This window comes from Xyrauchen texanus, chromosome 18, assembly GCF_025860055.1.
Source record: "Xyrauchen texanus isolate HMW12.3.18 chromosome 18, RBS_HiC_50CHRs, whole genome shotgun sequence".
NCBI classification, from domain to species: Eukaryota; Metazoa; Chordata; class Actinopteri; order Cypriniformes; family Catostomidae; genus Xyrauchen; species Xyrauchen texanus.
This window is the reverse complement of record NC_068293.1, coordinates 12,825,308-12,846,659: the sequence shown is the minus strand read 5'-3', so window position 1 is coordinate 12,846,659 and position 21,352 is coordinate 12,825,308. Positions and strand designations below refer to the sequence as shown.

At 37.6% G+C, this 21,352-nt stretch overlaps 2 protein-coding genes across 2 annotated transcripts in view; one reads left to right on the top strand and one right to left on the bottom strand.

Moving 5' to 3' along the window:
* Window positions 1-19,263, bottom strand: part of st6gal2a (ST6 beta-galactosamide alpha-2,6-sialyltranferase 2a) — a 71,595-nt gene extending 52,332 nt beyond the window's left edge. Inside the window, exon 1 of the mRNA XM_052148594.1 lies at window positions 19,100-19,263. The gene's annotated coding sequence lies outside the window, so the exon portion shown is untranslated. The remainder of the gene's footprint in view (window positions 1-19,099) is intronic.
* LOC127659000 (cytoplasmic protein NCK2-like) overlaps window positions 1-21,352 on the top strand; it is a 576,925-nt gene that overhangs the window by 384,147 nt on the left and 171,426 nt on the right. The gene's annotated exons all lie outside the window — the stretch shown is intronic.

The window sequence follows — 21,352 nt, the reverse complement described above, 5'->3', positions numbered from 1 at the left end:
AAATAAAGAAGCCTGCATTTAGATCCTCTCTCCTCGCTGCCTCATTCGTAACAGTAGGACTGGACCCATTTTCTGATACAGGTCCCATCGAGTTGTTGTCCTTTTCCGGGCCCCTTTGTAAAGGAAGTCTGGTCGAAAGGCATTTCTGTAGTAACACATCACGGTCAACCATTTAGGTAATCAGGATTCCTGCACACCACCACAAAGTGACAGTTAACAGCACTAGGAAATTATAAGTGCCTATGACTGCAACAACACATCACAAATGATTCAATATTTACTTTGTTTATAGAACTGATGTATAAAAGTAATCAAGCTAGTAATTGTGCTGTTGTACTAAAGGCTACATCTAATATACTGAGTGCAATCCAATTTACATCCTGATATTCAGTAAAACAGCAATTTTGCTCATGTGATATTGCTTTAACACAGCATATAATTCTAAGATTATTAAAATCACATATTCAATCAATTAAAAAATTATCATGAAAATGAAATGCTGATTACATCACTGAGGCTAGTACATTAAGTCCAAACAATTTTTTTTTTAAAGGAGCATAACAGACAATGACTTCTCAACTAAATACTTTACACAATAATACAAAAAAACAACAGTGTTTCCAAAACTAGAGGGCAGGCATGGAATCAGCTGTGAGCAGCAATGTTTTTTGGCTTTCTTTGAAATTAAATAGTGACAGATGAGCCAGCATGGTATCTGTATGAGAAGGGTATTTCCAGGAGGAAGGGCTGAAATAGGAGCTTGTGTCAAAAACACAGCACTGAAGAAAGTTCCAGGGAAGTACAAAACAAACCATCCCAGCAATTGCCTCTGACAAAACACCTCAAGCTCTAAATCTCAAAGACATCCTTCTATACCCACTGACAGTAGGATGAATGCTTTTTCAATAGCTTCCTCTGAGCAAAAAAGTCTTCAAGAGATTTCTGCAAAGCACAGACTGTCATCAAGTCAGCGGATGGCAAGTTCACTTAGATATTTTAAAACTCATGTCTGTTCTAATGCATTCAGCAGAAAGGTTAAGATAATGTTGCTCTTAATCCTGCTTGTAAATCTACATTTATTTTGGGGTAATAAAATTCAGGATTAAAAGGGCAGTAGGAATTGTGCTGTTCTAAAATCATTTTAATTGTGATCTCTAGGAATGAGAGAAAATGAATCTATTCACCAATGCATCGTGATTCATTCTCCAAAGATTCTGTATAAATTTAAAATAAATCTTAATTGATTCGGAGTTCAATTTTAACCGTGGCAGCGCTGTGTCGCTTATGTGCATGCCACAAACAGAGATCCTTGAAACAAGCGCACATCCTAAAGCCAAGTGCACACTACACGACCGATGGACCATGTGTATCAATGACACCACCATCATACCCAAATTAAAGTATGATCCTGAAAGTCATCCACAAACTCACACATATAGAAAACAGGAGGGTTTAAATTAACAAACAACACGCAAGAGTTTGCACCCATGATTGCACTGATTTGTACAGAACTGGGAAAAACTGCTGAAAATAATAATGAGACATACATGTCTGGCATGGCATGAGGGTAAAAGAGAGAATTTTCTTTTTTGCGTTAACTATCCCTTTAAGAGTAGAAACGATCTGATTTATAATGTCAGTTTTACAGAACTAACTTAAGAAATTGAAACTGTTTTTGCAGTGATGGAAGACTAGATCTATCAAGTTCCAAATAAAAAGAGAAAATAAAGATAAGGACCTTTCATTTGTGAAGTATGTAATTCACTGGACTATCACACAGCTTCCACCCTACTTAGTAAGAATGTACACATTAAACGAGGTCTATCGAGTCATTCAAGCATTATCTGAGAATGATATTTAGTTTTTCTGGCAAACAGGATGTACACATCAACATACACACGTCACCTTTACTCAAGTCCAGAAACTGTGTACCGTAATTTCCGGACTATAAGCCGCAACTTTTTCCCCACGCTTTGAACCTCGCGGCTTATACAATGACGCGGCTAATATATGGATTTTTCCCGCTTTCAAATTTTATAAAAAAAAAAAAAAAAAAAAAACATTCGGTGACGTGCTCAGTTTTTTTGGCAGCGTGAAGCTTTCATTAGACCAATGAAATTGCCGAACGGGTTAAGGTCAAAACAACTTTTTTTGTTTACTGTTTAGATTAAATCGAGCGCGCTCAAACTTCCCATCATTCTGATTACGGTAGTCATTTTGTCACCCTCAAGACACGGAGAAATGCATATGATGCTGCTTTCAAGTTGAAGGCGATTGATCTGGCTGTTGGAAAAGCAAATAGAGCTGCTGCACGGGAGCTTGGTCTTAATGAGTCGATGATAAGACGTTGGAAACAGCAGCGTGAGGAATTGACTCAAGTGCAAAAAGACAACTAATCTGAGGCTATTCAACTCCGACACCGAAGGAGATGACTTCAGTGGTTTCAGTGCACAGGACGAGGAAGATAGTGACCAATTACTTTCTTGGTAGGCTACTGTTTACTGCAAATGTTTTATTACAAGCCGTGTGTGGCAGCGGGGGCGTGGTCAAGCGCCCGTCCGGGAGAGAAAAGCTGTAAGTGTCCAATTTCAAGTGCCCTGCTTCACGTGTCCTTCTTGGGAAAACTGTCACACGGTGACAAATTAGACACCAGCGTTAGACATAATTTAGCTCAGGTGTAAGCGCCCTTACCGCTTTTCTCTCCCAGACGGGCGCTTGACCACGCCCCCGCTGCCACACCGTGTTTCGTTAAAGCCTATTTATTTTTGTTACAAGCCGTGTTTCGTTAAAGCCTGAGTAAAGTTTCAATGTACCGGTAGGCACCTGCGGCTTATAGACAGGTGCGGCTTATTTATGTTTAAAATAATATTTTATTTAAAAATCAGTGGGTGCGGCTTATATTCAGGTGCGCTCAATAGTCCGGAAATTACGGTAGGCGTCGCTTCTTTGATCAAAGATTTGTCACCACTGTACAAAAGTCATCTACGGCACTTAAATACATTTTCGGCACTGAAGAATTGGCAATTATCCTTAACAAATACCACAGTGTGAAGTTGCACCCAGATAACGATTTTACAAGCTTTCGGTTAGACTCAATTTCATTTGCTTTGTGTACTTCTAACTGAAGTTCAGTCAGTTTCATTGAGGGCCAAACCCCCCCCTCTTCAGTGTTTGCCTGTCATCAGAACTAACACTCCCTCTCTCACCAGGGCCAGAGTCTGCCTGATGGTATGCACCAGCTTCCCCCGACACCTGACAGCCCATTAGTGAGCAGCATAAAGCAGTGCTGCGCTGTCACACGCAGGTCTCTGTGTGTGAGGCATCCATCCCTCAGCCGCGATAATGGACGTCTCATCAGCTTCATGCTTCACCGGCCACAGAAACACTGGGCTTGAAGGGCATTTCTTCCAGATGTGAAAGTATGAGCAACACAAAGTCAAATTTGTGTACTTGCAGAGATGTCAGTTTAAAGCGAACAACGGAAAGGATGAGACAAGAACCGGCTTGACAATATAAATAATAGGTTTACTGAAGAAATAAACCAAAAGACACACATAGGACAGACAGCTGCCCATAAACGTTCTCTCTCTGTCGCACCATCGTTCGCAGTCGGCCTTTATCCGCAACAAACATAGTAATGTAAAAGTGCAAAAGTATCAAACATTGTGCAAAACATTACACAGGTCACACGAAGTATCATTGAAGGTGAATATTTTAACAGTTTTTGGGGAATGGGCTATATACAGTATCTCACATAAGTGAGTACACCCCTCACATTTTTGTAAATATTTGATTATATCTTTTCATGTGACAACACTGAAGAAATGACACTTCGCTACAATGTTATAAAAGCTGTACACTCACTACTTGACAGTGTAAATTTGCTGTCCCCTCAAAATAACTCAACACACAGCCATTAATGTCTAAACCGCTGGAAACAAACGTGAGTACACCCCTAAGTGAAAATGTCAAAACTGGGCCCAATTAGCCATTTTCCCTCCCCGGTGTCATGTGACTCAGTGTTACAAGGTCTCAGGTGTGAATGGGGAGCAGGTGTGTTAAATTAGGTGTCTTCGCTCTTACACTCCCTCATACTGGTCACTGGAAGTTCAACATAGCTTGAATGTTGAGTCAAAGACTCTCTGAGGATCTGTAAAAAGGAATTGTTGCTCTACATAAAGATGGCCTAGGCTATAAGAAGACTGCCAAGACCCTGACACTGAGCTGCTGAACGGTGGCCAAATACAGCAGTTTAACAGGACAGGTTCCACTCAGAACAGGCCTCGCCATAGTCGACTAAAGAAGTTGAGTGCACATGCTCAGCATTACATCCAGAGGTTGTCTTTGGGAAATAGACATATGAGTTATGCCAGCATTGCTGCAGAGGTTGAAGGGGTGGGGAGTCAGCCTGTCAGTGCTCGGACCATACGCCGCACACTGCATCAAATTGGTCTGCATAGCTGTCCTCCCAGAAGGAAGCCTCTTCTAAAGATGATGCACAAGAAAGCCCGCAAACAGTTTGCTGAAGACAAGCAGACTAAGGACATGGATTACTTGAACCATGTCCTGTGGTCTGATGAGACCAAGATAAACTTATTTGGTTCAGATGGTGTCAAGCGTGTGTGGCGGCAACCAGGTGAGGAGTACAAAGACAAGTGTCTCTTGCCTACAGTCAAGCATGGTGGTGGGAGTGTCATGGTCTGGGGCTGCATGAGTGCTTCCGGCACTGTGGAGCTAAAGTTCATTGAGGGAACCATGAATGCCAACATGTACTGTGACATACTGAAGCAGAGCATAATCCCCTCCCTTCGGAGATTCCAGCATGATAACGACCCCAAACACACCTCCAAGATGACCACTGCCTTGCTAAAGAAGTTATGAAGGGTGATGGTGATGGACTGGCCAAGCATGTCTCCAGACCTAAACCCTATTGAGTATCTGTGGGGCATCCTCAAATGGAAGGTGGAGGAGCACAAGGTCTCTAACATCCACCAGCTCCGTGATGTCATCATGGAGGAGTGGAAGAGGACTCCAGTGGCAACCTGTGAAGCTCTGGTGAACTCCATGCCCAAGAAGGTTAAAGCAGTGCTGGAAAATAATGGTGGCCACTCAAAATATTGACACTTTGGGCCCAATTTGGACATTTTCACTTAGGGGTGTACTCACTTTTGTTGCCAGCAGTTTAGACATTAATGGCTGTGTGTTGAGTTATTTTGAGGGGACAGCAAATTTACACTGTTATACAAGCTGTACACTCCCTACTTTACATTGTAGCAAAGTGTCATTTCTTCAGTGTTGTCACATGAAAAAAATCTAATCAAATATTTACAATAATGTGAGGGGTGTACTCACTTTTGTGAGATACTGTATGAATAACCTTAAAAGTATCCCTGTTAATTTAATAAGAATAGTATTACAATTATCGTAATGTTTAGAAAGAGCAAAGATTCAGCAAGTCTTTAGGCCATAAGCCATAAATGCAAGTTGTTATTTCTGACAAAATTACTTGGTTAGGATTTTCAATGTTCATAACTGCAGACAGTTGTAGGTGATTATAGTCTATTAAGCATGTTTGCATGTCCTATGTTTTGAGTTCACCATTTGTTGTACTATGTATTGTTTAGACAGGTTCATAAGACAAATATATTTTTAAAATCACAATGCTTTACCAGCCACAAGAGAGCTAAAAATTAAGCAAGCATTCCAGACTCATGTAATTACAGATCTTTGTTCACTGATGGTGTCATACAGTAGGATGGCAGTAGCTTAAAGATCTAGACTAGTAATACTGAAGGCTGAGGTTTAATCCTAAGTAACTCAGTTAATGCTGATTTATACTTCTGCGTTGAACCTCTGGCGTAGGCTCGACGTATAGCGGCCAATGCATTGGTTTGCATTTAGAGTTCTGCATTGGTCTGCCTGCATCATTATGCGAGTATACAGACAAATGCTAACAATATGTTTCATAAAAAAACTAAAGCAATGCAAGTAATGTAATTTCTGGATTCAAAAGGTATTTATTAATTTATAGTAGCAAAAATTAGTTCAATGTATGTGAATATGTTGAAATGTAGTTGCATATTTATTATATATGTTGCCTGGTTGCAGGCAGAAAATAAATGAAGAAATGACTGTATGCTTGCCCTTGAGTCACTTACATAATAATACATAAATATTTTGGCATACTTTTGACATTCCGTGATTAAAAAGAAATGGTCAAATGAATTAATAACTCCATGCCTAGATCACACAAAATTTGTATTGTTTTAAAGACTTTACAATGAATATAGGCAATATCACCAATTCTTACCAGGTACTTTTAATTAGCTGATAAATTAGAAGTGTTCAGTGTCCATAACTTATGAAATATGATTATTTACTGTACACATACTGTCAAACATATGGTCAAATCATTGAGCCGATCAGAAAGTTCGTAAGTAGAATACAAAATACATTATTTCTCTGCTTTAACCATTTACACCATTGCTTTAATGGTCAGGAGGCCAAATACAATGTGATATTATGCATAGATATTAAAATAAACTTGGATAAAATGCGACGCAACCTCCAAATTCCTTGTTATTATCCTGGGAGGAGGTATCTGGTTATAGTCCACGTCAGGCTACGGCTAACCGCAGAAGTTTCGCGTTGCCTATGCCACAGGACCGACACAGTAGTATAAATCGCCCTTTACTGTGATCACAATGTAGCCTATTCCTATTATGCCACTGAACAATTCAATCACCTGTCTTCTCCAAGGGAACTGCCACTATTATTAACTTACTGCAAGTCATTTTGGATGAAAAAAAGCATCTGCTGTTTTTTAACAAGGAGATGGTAGGGCTGGGTGATAAAATGATATTGATATGTATTTTAAAACAACAATGATAAACTTTAGGGTCGTTTTTTTATATTTAGCTTATGTTCTATATCTAGACAATTGTATCAGGTATGTGTCTCTAAAAATGCAAGCAGTTCAGTAAAGTTACACCAAAGTATTTTAGCAAGTCAAGTCACGCAGCGGCCATCTTTGGAACGCTCTCGGGCAGCTATTTTTCTATATAAACAAGTGGCATGCCAGTGCAGCTCCTATCTACTTGAACTGGGAAAGACAAATCTCCAAAATTGTTTGTTAAGATTAGGGTCAAAGAGCATATTTCAAATCAGCAGTAATATCGGTCTACACTGGATCATAATCTAAGGTAATTAAGCACAGATTTATGCTAAAAAACAAAATGTAATGGTTTGTATTAGCTAATGCTCATGCACATTCTTGAGTTGTTTGAAAGCCGATATCTGCATTTAAAAGGTGATTGGCTCTTTTACCTGTAAGGCTGGACATCCTTTCTCCATCTGTTTACCGTTAGGCGTTCCAATTTCTCAAATTCATTTTAATAGAAGTGACCCATCTCTGCTAAATAGTCTCTGATACCTACCTGAATCACAGTCATGAAGTCAGCCGGTTTGGAAGTATTAGCTGGCTAGCAGCTACCTCACTCTGTTGTCATGGAAACCAGTAAGAAAACACAATCTAGCTAGCTATATAGTTAAAATTACATCTTTTTGTACCGAACAAGACAGCATTGTCAGTGCAATACAGCCATTGCAATGTCAACTCTGACATCAACACCATTGCTGTTTTTTTGTTCATGATCCAAAGCATTACATCCGCTTGATGACACAGGCAAAAAAAGTGTTTCTTCTTCTTGTGATATTTATTGGCGGTTGGCAATCCAGTTAATGGTGCATTACCGCCACCTACTGCGCTGAAGTGTCTCAAGAGAGTCTTTCAGTGGAGTCAAACGTTTGCTGAAGACAATGAAATAGAAATATTATCGAAGAGAGACCAATCTTATGTAGGATTAAATCCTAAACTGATTATACTTCTTGAACTTCAAATTAAAAGATAGCTTACCCTGTGGAGTCTAGTTGTAAATAAACAAGTTATGTTTAATTCATTCTTGAGGTCTAACAAACATATGGAATTCCTTTCTTCCCCTATTATTGGTATGAAATGTATATCGTGATACATTTCAATATCAAACAATATGAAAACAATTAATAATTTGAAAATATTTTTGGCCATATCATCCAAACATCTTTGAACGTGGCACCACATCTCGTTGATATTGTTTTTTCAGTATCCTGTGCAAGACTGCTGCTAGGACTGCAACCAATGATTTTTTTGATAAATCAATTAACTATTTGGCGATTATTGCAACGATTAATCATTTGCTCTTAACCGATTATTCAGCTTGTGCCCTGACTTAAAAGGTTGTATTAAAAGGAGATTAAATCAGTAAAGAAATTCACGGCAAAATATCCTATTGTTATCAAGTGTTTTAGTCTTGTTTTCTATTTAAAATGTCTAAAAATCCTTAACAAGATATATTTAATTGAGAAGCAACATATAAGATATTTAGACTTGCTTTATAGCTTAAATATACAGTAAGGGTATTTTGTTTATAAGTATATTTTTGACTTGGTTATTACTGTACTCACACTTCATTTTTTGGGTAGTAACAGTACTTCTACTTGAGTATGATTTTTCAGTACTCTTTCCACCCCTGGCTGTCACTAGTTAAGCTTTCTGCGGTTGTTTGAAAATTGCTTTTGCCTGATTTTCTTGGTGTGCATTGGAATTACTGGTAGGAAAAGAGTATAGCATTTAGGTTAGATAAAAATAACATTATCAGCTTTAAATATCAGCCTAATTGTCACACATCTCATCACAATGAGTGTTAAAGCAAAACCAGATCAGCCATCTTAGAGGATTGCCCATTACCTTGATTTCCCTCTGAATGTAATCAGATGAAATTTATTGCCAAGTATGCTTACACCTACAAGATTCCAGTGCACAAAAAATACAACAAGACAGAGGTAATAATAAAAAGAAAATATATAAAGTGTGTGTATATATATATATATATATATATATATATATATATATATATATATATATATGAGAGAGAGAGAGAGAGAGAGAGACACAATAAGACATAAATACGTATATACATATACAAATACAAATCTGCAGATGCGAGGGAAATGTATGGCAGAAGAGGTATGGTGGATAAATATAAATAGACTAAGCTCTGTATTGAACATAATTATTGCTCAATGGGGCAGCTTTAACGGTTTATGAGATGGCCTGAGGTCAAAAACTGTTCCTGTGTCTGACAGTTCTGGTGCTCAGTGCTCTGTAGCGCCTGCAAGATGATAACAATTCAAAAAGTTTGTGGGATGGGTGAGTGGGGTCCAGAGTGATTTTTCCAGCACTTTTTCTCACTCTGGAAGTGTATAGTTCTTGAAGGGAGGGCAGGGGGGCAAGCATATGTCCGCTCAGCAGTTCAAACGGTGTAGTCTTCTGATATATGATTTTGTTGCTGAAGCAAACCAGACAGTTACTAAAGTGCAGAGGACAGACTCCATGCCTGCTGAGTAGAACTGTATCAACAGTGCCTGTGGCAGGTTGAACTTCCTCAGCTGGCAAAGGAAGTACAAACTCAGCTGGGCCTATTTCACAATGGAGTCAATGTGGGTCTTCCACTTCAGGTCCTGTGAGATGATAGTTCACAGGAACCTGAATGACTTCACTGCTGCCACAGTGCCGTTTAGACTATATCACCGTTTTGTGCGTATTCAGCTCCAGGTTGTTTTGAATGCACCAGTAAGCCAGCCATTCAACCTCCCTCTGTATGCAGACTTATTATCATCATCTTGGATGAGGACAATGACAGCAATGTTGTCTGCAAACTTCAGGAGCTTGACAGAGGGGTCCTTGGCAGTGTGGTCATTGGTATACAGGGAGAAGAGTAGTGGGGAGAGCACACATCCCTGGGGGGGTGACAGTGCTGGTCGTGCATGTGCTGGAAGTTAATTCCCCCCCTCTCACTAGCTGCTGCCAGTCCGTCAGAAAGCTTTTGATCCACTGACAGATAGACGTGGGAACACATAGTTGGTGTAAATTAGTCAAGAGGATAGCTGGGATGATGCTATTGAAAGCAGAACTGAAGTCCACAAAAATGATCCTTGCATATGTCTCTGGTCTGTCCTGATGTTGCAGGACATGATGCAATCCCATGTTGACTGCATCATCCACAGACCTGTTTGATTGATAATCAAACTGAAGGGGATCTAGAAAAGGTCAAGTGATGTCCTTCAGGTGGACACCAGGCTCTCAAATTACTGACCACAGACGTCAGAGCGACAGGTCCATAGACATTAAGTCCTTTGATTTTGGGTTTTAAAATCTAATTTTATCCCAGTTTCTGTAAACATCCTCTTTGGCCTGACGAAGCTACTGAATTTGCTGTAAACTATGGTTTGTCATTGTTGTATATTAAACAAGTCCTAGTAAGAACGCACATGTTCTCACAGAAACTGATATATTATGTCACAGTATCTGTGACTATGTAACAGAAAAGCCTGATCATTTCAAATCATAAGTAAATATGTTTTCCTTGCATTGTGGGCTTTTTAGTACAAGTCATTTTTTGGTAGTTCTCAGTATATTGTTGTGCATGCAAATCACTCAATGTAAAAAATAAACAAAAAAGGCCCATCTACTGGTTTGTAATTATTTGCATTGATGTTACTGTGATGGCGAAACCAAAATTGGCTTCAATATGTATATGTTAGATGGTAGTTGGAAAAATACATAAAACACAAATTGAACAAACAGCCTGAAATCATGGGAGGGGTGGGGGCTATTTAATGGTGACAGCATTTCATTGACCCTTCTTACAGTCTACAAAACATATAATCCAAATTGACATTACAAGACACCATAATATTCAATGAGCCAATGTGTGAAACCCAAATTGGCCTGTGTCATGTTTTATTGTAAAACTGAACTCCAACAACAGCCCTTGCATCTACTGCAAATGTATGCAGATAATTTTTTCCCTCCAAAGTCCATTAAAATCTGGCATTATATTATAGTCTGGCATCTGGATATGTAAAGAACCATAATCCTTGTTAATACAAGAGTTCTCTTGTTCTTTTTCACTGATAACCAACAACATAACACTGGTCATATCACATACTAAACGATTACTTTACTGATTAACAAGTGACGAAGAGGATACTGTACATTCACTGCCCGAATCACCATGATCACAAAGCATCAACAAAAACGCAAAACTGTATACAGTATAAATGCCTGAAAAAAATAAATAAAAAATGTAACATATATATATATTATATATTGATGCGCGCATCAATACTCAGACCGACTTTATACAACATGCATAACTTTTCAGGCAGAACACTTAGATGTTTGCAGCCTGCGAATGTGGGTGTGTTGGTTTGAAACAATAAAGTGGTTGTGTCCGGTTTTCATCTGCTAAGGTGTTGTTTGAAAACCGCATCTTGTCTCTAGTCACCGTTACCAATTAGAGTAGTACATCTATATCATCCAAAGTGTATGCAAGATCCCACTATCTGTAGCAGTATTTTCCTATTCTAGAAAAAGACCCCTTGTTCTTTAGAATTCATCTGGATTAAGTCTGTAACAGTGCTTGTTGTCCTTCTCATCCTGGAAAATTTCCTAGATTCACCCACTGTCCACTAGGGCTGCCCCCTAATAGTCGACCAAAGATTAGTCCATGAGAAGAGTCTTGGTCGACCAAGTTTTGATTGGTCGGTTGGTCACAGAAAAAAAAACAACTCCACAGGAATCTGACCAACACCGGTATTACCGCTGGTTGGATGCTAGGTGGTTCTATGGGATAATTTTCATTAAGCAGGGTTAGGCCTACACAATAAATCAATTTATTTATTTTTAACAAAACATTCTAATGAAACTGGAAAAAAATTTTGTGCAGTTAAAATGCGTTCAACTTTTTGATATATGATTTACAACAGTTGTGAAGGGCTCTTTTGAGACTAACCTCCTTCATCTGTGCATTCTCTACCGGTCTGGTAGAGAATGTCCAGTAGAGAATGCACAGATTCGTTGTCCGAGAAAATACATCATGTGTGTGAATACATTTGTTTGTTCCCTCATTCACGATATACATCGCAATATATTCAATTACATCGGCAACACCCGGGCAGAGGGATCGGTCAATATACTTGATTAGCAATTTTGCATTGAAAATTAAATTAATTTATTTAAATAACGAAAAACTTAATCAAATACATTTCTAAATTCAAATTGCACTCCAAACAAAAAAGTAATTAAAATAGTATATAAGTAACCACCTTTCCATTTACCATCAGGCAAGAATCCATCTAAACATGCAGGTGGAAAATTACTTACACAAATGAAGAAATAAAAACAATTATAAATGTAAAAATAGTAATTATAATGATGATAATAATCACTGACATATAAATCATGGTTCGAGGGGAATGTGTTTTTGTTTTAATCAAAGATGTATAGGCTGCAGAGTTGTGGTCTCAATGAACTGCTATGTGGAAATAAAGTGAACTGAACTCAAAGCTCCTCTTCAGCTGAGATGTCTGAGGTTATTTGCAGCACTCGTATACAATACTGTTCTTGCATAAAACAATTCAGAAGACAGAAACAAAGAAAGAGTGAGAACCTTTTACATGTGCGTGTTCCACGAGACTGCACACCTCCGAACATACAGCATGCCATACATGCGCATAGACGGCTTTTCTGTCATATGTTCTTAATAATATTATAAAGAGTGTTTCTTCAAGCGCGTGTGTGTATCTACGGGCATATTTTATATAATATTAATTTGATATTAGTTAGGGCTGCACAATTAATCGAAATAAAATCAAAACCGCGATAGGAGCTTGTGCGATTATTAAATTGCAAATGGCTGCGAATTCATTAAATAAATAAATAGTCTGCTCCCTTCAAAGTGTATTTGCGCTGCTCTGTCCGGTCTATATTAAGTCAGAGCATTGTTACGGTGTTTTCAGAGCGGTTCTGTGCTGCACAACTCCCTCTCATGCTTAGAGTAACAGAAGTTCTCCGAGTTCGGTTCCGTTTGCTTACGTGGGCTAAACGCTTTATTTACACTAAACTGGCGCGTTCTGTGTGAAACGGTTTTTATTATTATCTGCGGTAGCAGCATCTTTAGGACTATCTTATATACAGTAAAGAAAAGTTTGTATAAGCCTACCAGTTTAAGGCCTAGAATAAAGAGTAACATTTTTATTTTGTGTATACTGAATTATTGACAGGCAGCCAAAACTAGGCAACAACTATGGTTTTACCAACAGGGAAATGTAGTTAACAGTGACATTGCGCAGAAAGCTTACATATTTTTGACACAGCTGCTGATAAAATGTTAAATGATCAACATAGATTGATGAGATGAAAATTGGAGATTGATTGGTTTTCAGACCTTCATGCTGTTGCAAACCTGTATGACTTTATTTCAGTGGATATCAAAAGGAGATATTAGGGAGTTTCAGTCACCATTCACTTACACTGAATGAAAAACAAGATGCAGTGACAGTGAATTGAGACTGAGACTAAACGTTTTGCTTAGCGTCTCCTTTTTTGTTCCATGTCAGATATGATGATATCGAAAAAGTGCTTTCAAAATTCATTCAGACTTAAGGGTGAGCAGTGATGACAGAAATGTAATTCTTAAACAAACTGCCCTTTAACTACCCGTTAAAGAATTTGCTAAAGTTATCTGTCAAGAAAACAAATATAAATGTTATTCAGCACATGCTAGACCTTATTCACAGCAGCTGTAACTTTGATTTTTAAATACAATGACAACAAGGCTGTGCGGTATAGACGTACAGTCTCTTCGATGAGATGTGAAAAAAATTGAAAAAATATATTTTCAAGAACACGCTGTAGACAAAAATCTCCAGACAGCATGAGTTGTGGAAAATCAGATGGTACACTGGAGCTTTTTACAGATTTACACTGTGCATGCCATTGAAGAAATGGTTTGTCTATCCCTCACAGCCTCGTTTCCATTCCCATTAAAAATAAAATATGGCGCAACTGTGAATAAGGTCTATAGGACAATCATTTATTTACAAAAATGTCAGCGCATGCACAGTAAGAGGTGGCAGAAAGCCCGCTGATTGTTGTGTTAGATTTGACAGATTACAGGATTAAATGAAAGCATGACTCAAAACCAACATAAATACAAATATATTCTTAGTGATACAATTACTATAATGATACGAGTTAATAATAAACATTTAATCATGTTTGCTATAAATTTATGCTGCAAAGTTGTGAGTTGAAATGGTAAATGGTCTGCACTTATACAGCGCCTTTTTTAACATTAGCTGTATTCAAAGTTGGGTTGCAGCGGTATTCAAGTTTCACGGTATACCACGATTTGAAAATTGACAGTTTTCATACCACATACATTTCCTTATCTACGGTATTGAGAATAAAATGCAACCGGACGGAGAATCTCACATGCGCATCTCCTTTATTCCTTGTCTGCCTGTCAGACTCGTCAACTTGCGATACACAAACACATGCAGCCGAGAAAATGTCAGAGAGAAGCGAGGCGGTCTGACGTACGTGTACGTGTGTGTGTGTGTGTGTGTGTGTGTGCGTACATGCGTGAGTTTAAGCAGTGTTTCTCAACTGGTCTATTCGGACTGGGTTGTGGACAGCATGGAAAGAACAATACCATGGTTCTCCCATTGAAGATATTTTGGCGGCCGTCCAAGTGATAGACTATTTAGGACTACCGAGGCAGATTTAATGATAATCTCACAAACAGCTAAAGCAGACATCGGCAATTTACGGCCCGCGGACTGGATCAGGCCCTCCACGTGGTTTAATGTGGCCCGCGGCTCATTTATCGTAAAAGCGTTTTTTTTTTCATTGGATATTTCAGTTAACTTGCATTGGGACGTCACGCGTCTCCACAAGCGTTTAACATGCTCAGGGTTGCCAGATAAGAGACGCAACACCCCCAGTTTGAGATTTATACTTGCGCAAATTGGAAATATTCTGCCTAATGTAATACTTATTTTGTGCAATCTGGCAACCATGCACGTCTCGCTTTCTCCTTTGAATAAATGTAGCAATATTTTGCTCAAGGAAAAGTGTTATACGGCTACTCAGTGTCCATTCTTGAGGCTGCTTGTGATGTTTGGTGCTACTAATTTGGCAGGTAAACCTTGTCAGTGATTAAATTAAATATAAAAGTAGATCTCGGCATCATTGACATACGAGCAAAAGCAACCCAGAGATACACAGATACACTTCAGAAAATTGAGTACACAACTATTTCTGGGCTTAAAAGATACAAAAACCAAATCAATGCAGAACATTGTATCTCAAAAGCAATACAATGTGCCCCCTATGCACTACTAATAGCCCGATGTGGCCCCTTTTCCATATAATAGTTTAAAATATTAATAATTACACACATCACCTTTAAAAATTTGTTTCAGGATTTTACATGAGTAAAAGTAACTTATATTTTGACAAACGGTTATAGTTTCTTATGAAATAATCTAAAAGGTAGAATCTATTAGACCTCATTTTATATCAACAGTGGAAGTTTTAGTTAAAGTTTCAAGATGTGTTTCAGCTACTATTTATTTTCATAAATACATTAATTTATTATTATTATTATTATTATTATTACTATTATTTAAGACTAGCTACACTGACCTAACCATGGTAATGAGGAGCATTTCTTTCTGTGTAATATGTGTATAAATATTTAATATTAGGTAACAAATGGGATAATTAATTTTTAAAAGGGGGAGAGAAAACTTTTGACATCAACAACAAAAATAATGTCACTTCATGCATGTCCTTGTACTGGAAAACCATGAACAAAACTATGCAACATAAAGTGAGGCTATATCCAGTTATTACACTGCAGCTCCAACCTAGATCAGTGGGCAAGCACGTATCTACTGAACTTTAGATTTTATATAAACGTGTATAAACCTGTTAATTGTACATGCGAATGGGGTTGTACCACATCTCTATAAGCGAGCGATGCGACAAAACTATTGCTCCTGTTTATTATCAACAAAGCTGTCTTCATTGCAAGCATGCAACATTGGAGAGATCTCATTTTATCTTGTCACACCATGGCGCTCCCTCATAATACAGCAAGAAAAGAAGAAATTGAAAAAAGGCTTTATGTAATTATACCATATGTAGAGTGAATAGAAATGCTGAAAACAGACTTATGCACCCGTTACATCTCTTATCTTTCTAGAGCTCCATCTAATGTATCCGATGTATTTTCTCTGCCATGTGAATCAGTAAACTTTAATAATTATGTAACAATATACAGTATAATAATATCCATTTTCAATATACAGCATAACGTATTTAGAAGCAATGGTCTCTCTGGATTTTATCGGTTAACATTTTCAATGAATTTTTTCAATAATAAACAGCCATTTTTAATGCAACTGGAGAGAATTGTCCAATGTTTTACCCAAAGAAGACAATTTGGTAACACTTTACAAAATGGTTCCATTTGTTAACATGAACTAACAATAAAAAACACTTATATAATTTATTAATCTTGGTTTATGTTAATTCCAACATTACTCGCATTTATGTTGTTCTTCTATCTTCCATGGAACTCAAAAGGAAATGTTAGTTTCAGTCTCAATATACTTTTATGAAGAAAAAAAAAAAATTATTCAGTGACAGTGAATAGTGACTGTGACTAACATTCTGCCAAAAATCTAATTTTGTGTTCCTCAGAAGAGAGAAATTCATACAGGCTTGAGGGTGAGTAATGATTTTCCGTCTTTCTGCACTGTTTTCTTAATGGTTCTTAGGTGTAAATAATGACGATGGAAGCTTTACTTTTTTCTTTCTTATGTCCTTACTTAGTAACTTTTTTTTTTTAAAGTGAATGATCAATTTATTTGTCCGAAGGACATGTCATTGCTTAATGTCGAGCCCTGCTGTTATACGATTAAACATTTAAAATGGAATTATTACTCGCTTCGATGAAAATAAACAACACTCTTATTTACATATTTGAATGAATTTTACACTTAAATCGCTTTTCTGACACTACACTTAAAGCACTTTTAAACAGAGAACAGAGGACTCTCCTGAATCACCACAATATACAAGTGTTTTATCTACTATTAATGTTTGAAATGTACTCCATTTTCAATGTAAGAAGACAAACTCATGATATGGTTGCCATTTAATTAGCGATGACCATCCTTACAAATCAATCTTAAAGAAATGTTCCTAGGGGGGTCTGGGTGGCTCAGTGAGTACTGATGCTGACTAAAACCCCTAGAGTAGCGAGTTTGAATCCAGGGTGTGCTGAGTGACTCCAGCCAGGTCTCCTAAGCAACCAAATTGGCCCGGTTGCTAGGGAGAGTGGAGTCACATGGGGTAACCTCCTCGTGGTCGCGATTAGGGGTTCTCGCTCTCAATGGGGTGCATGGTAAGTTGTGCGTGGATCACAGAGAATAGCATGATCCTCCACAATCTGTGAGTCTCCACTGTGTCATGCACAATGAGCCACATGATAAGATGCACGGATCGTCTGTCTCAGAAGCAAGTGAGACTTGTCCTCCGACACACGGATTGAGGTGAGTAACTGCACCACCACAAGGACTTACTAAGTAATGGGAATTGGGCATTCCAAATTAGGAGAAAATATAATATTGGGAGATATATATATATATATATGCATTTAATTTTTGTAAAAAAATTTTTTTAAATGTTCCAGGTTCAACACAAGACAAGCTCAAACAACAACTTTTGTGGCATAATGTTGATTAAAATATTTTCAACTCGTATCTCGTTTATTTCAAAATTACGATTTATAGTCAGGCACTTCCACTGAAAACATTCAAATGCACACCGTTTCAAAAGCACTGCCACAAGATGTAAACATTATACGCCTGTTAACATTATTTGTGTGATAAGTTCGCTGTTGTACATTATTTTAGTGTGCTAAAATTTCTTACAGGGTTTATGCAATTGATTCGTAATTTCAACAAAGTTGTGCTTTTGCATATATCTTTACACTGGTATGGTTAGTAAGCGATTTTATCACATTAAAATCATGTTAACACATATAATGAGATGTGTATGTCTTATGCCTATACTTTTGAAATTGTGAGTATTTTAATGTTTACAGACTGGCCCCATTCACTTCCATTATAAGTGTCTCACTGTAACCAAGATTTTTATTTTTTTTTAATAAACTACAGACTACGGAAGAGGATTAGGGCCAAGCAATAATTAAAAAAAATAAAGCCATCTCGAGATTAAAGTCATTATAACTCGAGATTAAATTTCGAGAAAAGTCGAAATACAATCTTGAGAATAAAGTCATTAAATATCGAGAATAAAGTCGTGTTTTGAGAAAAAACTCGTTAAGTTTAATCTCGCATTATAATGACTTTAATCTCGAGATGGCTTTATTTTTTTTATTATTGCTTGGCCCTAACCCAGCAATCCTCTTCTGTAAGAGACGGATATGTTTTGTGGTTAACAATATTATGGTACAAATGTTGTTGATCAAGCTTAACTTGTACTAAAATAAGAATATTCTTTAAGAGCTTTTACTATTTCTGAGGACATTTTGATTCAATTACACACATCTGGCTCCAACTAGACTTTAAATGGAAGAAATCATAGCCAATTCCTTTTAAAACTCAGCCTTGTCATCAAAGAAGCAAATTTCAGCTAGCAGATATGGGTACCTTGCATCTTCTCTTTAGATAACATCCGACTTCATCCCACTTCAATTCTTTTTTTAAGGTATTTAATTGAACTTCAGCATGCAAAGCAAATGAAGTAGCCTACCAGTGAATACAGATGGCATTCAACACTGCGTTTGTTTTGAACACCAGCACATGATTTCAAAAGCAGAAGCACTAGAAAAAAAATTCAGCACTATTAAATTAATTGCTGTAAAGCCTGACCACGTCTCAAATTATTTGGGTTTGTTGCTTTGTCTCAAATTGTGTGATGAGTGACCAATACACGGAGGCTACGGAGCAACGTGGAGTACATGACGCCGCGTTCATATTTGCTGTAAAAAACAAACACGCAATTAAATAAATAAAAGCGAGCTCAAAATATAGCGGTCGCAGTCATTCATGGCTAATTTAGTCATATGGTCACAAAACAGTCATTTTATAACGGACTCAGAAGCGCAGCGCGGCTTACCTTTGAAATCAGCCCGCGTTCTTTGTTCTGTTGAGAGTCTAATATATTCCTCTCGTTCCCTTCAAACCGCTTTAGTTTACGTTGCTTTGATAGCGAGAGCTGAAGGGTAGCTGCGGGATCAGTTGTGATGCTCCAGTAGTAAAGGACTAGCGTGTAATGAGCGCTTTTGATTCCTCCGGCTCTGGCCGTTTTTTAGGGGAGGAGCTTCGCTCAGAGCTGCTTCTGTGCACGCTGGTTTGCAAATTGAGCTCTGCCAGCCTCAGGCCCTCAATCGGATTAGCTAGAAACCGACACGAAATCGCAATCGGAATACGATGGGTTATCCGATAGAGGTCCTCAAAGGTGGGGATGGAGATCCCCTGTCTATAGGTGTCCTATGTGGTCTTTCACATGTATAATTCGGATGAAAGCATTTCAAGGAATAGTTCGCCCAAAAATGAAATTATCTCATCATTTACCCCCCTCATGCAATCCTAGATGCATATGACTTTTCTTCAAAAGAAGATTTTTAGAAGAACATCTCAGCTCTGTTGGTCCATACAATGCAACTGAATAGTGATCAGATCTTTGTATCTCTGAAAATCACATAAAGGAAACATAGTAATACATATAAGACTCCAGTGGTTAAATCTGTATCTTCAGAGGCAATATAATAGGTCTGGGAGAGAAACAGATCAAAATATAAGTCCTTTTTTACTCTAAATCTCCACCTTCACTTATAAATCTGAAAGTTAAAGAGGAGATTTAGACTATAAAATATTGTGATTTAAATATTGTTCTGTTTCTCACCCACACCTATTATATTGCTTCTGAAGATACAGATTTAAACACTGGAGTCATATCAAATGATGACTTTATGTTTCCTTTATGTGATTTTTGGAGCTACAAAGGTCTGATCACCATTCACTTGCATTGTTTGGACCTACAGAGCTGAGATATTTTTCTAAAAATCTTTGTTTGTGTTCTGCTGAAGAAAATAAGTCAGACACATCTGGGATGGCATGAGGGTGAGTAAATGATGAGATAATTTTCATTTTTGGGTGAATTATCCCTTTAAGCCTGATGCATATAGCCTACTCTACACAAGTACTTGCATTGCAAGCTCGATTTCATGCATCTTTGCATTCTGAAACAGAGGGGTTACCAGGATATCATGTTTGGGGGGGCATAAACAATTGAAAAATCGGCGCAAAATTAAGCTATACTACACACAATCTGTTTTAGTGCATATCTTTTTCTAAGCCAGGAGAGATAGGCACAGGGCCCCTATTAGACTATAGGGCTATCACATAAAAGTTAGTTAAACCAGGTCAACATGAATAATATGATGATGATATTATTATTATTTATTATTGACAGATTCATATATCAGATCACGGTGATTGCCTGGTGATGAGTGACAGGTGTTTGCTTGTGAGAAGACGTGCTACACGAGTAGGCAACCGAGACGAGAGAGTTTTTTAAATGAATCTGAAGTCACGTTTGTATAGACAAGAGGTAAATTAATTTGTTTCTTCTTCTAAGCTGTTCCAGACTTTGGTGCTACTTTTAGGGCTAAAATGCTTCGTGAATTACTCTTAGTAAAACACATTAGGAGTCTAAAGTTATGAAGCTACTTGTAGCCTCTTATAAGATTCTTTGTGAATGCGGCCCCAGGTAAAAAGTTTTGATATGCTCATTTGAACGGTATGAGAACAGTATTTTAATGTTATTCTCTGGTTGTAAGTGCTGACGACTGTGACTACTGCGCACTCTGGTTGTTAATGTGATCCGGCAGCAGACTGACACACACCCAATAACGGCCAATAGAAAAGCAATGGGCTACATTTTTTTTAATGAACGTTCTAGTTAGGACTGTTCCTTTTATTTAAGGGGCTACTGGAGGAGTTTTGAGATCTATAGTCAAAATAGACTTAGATAAATGTATTTAATTAAATACTACTATTTAGTCTCATTTTTACTTTAAGACCGGAGTAAAGCAAGGAAAACTAAAATTGACCTCAACAAGGCGGGATAATGAACGACTCTAGTCTCATTCGTGGAGGTGTAAAAACAAGTTCTTTGTGAAATGCAAAAATTTAAATGCAAAAGAAAAGGTATGAGTCTGCTGTTTTTGTCAATTTTAAGTTTTAATTTAAAATGTTTGCGATTTTAATATAAATACATGGTTAAATATTTTTCCACTTAATTGCTCGAGCAAATGAATATATACATCTGTATAGAAGTAATGCATTGAATACGTTGATTAAATTG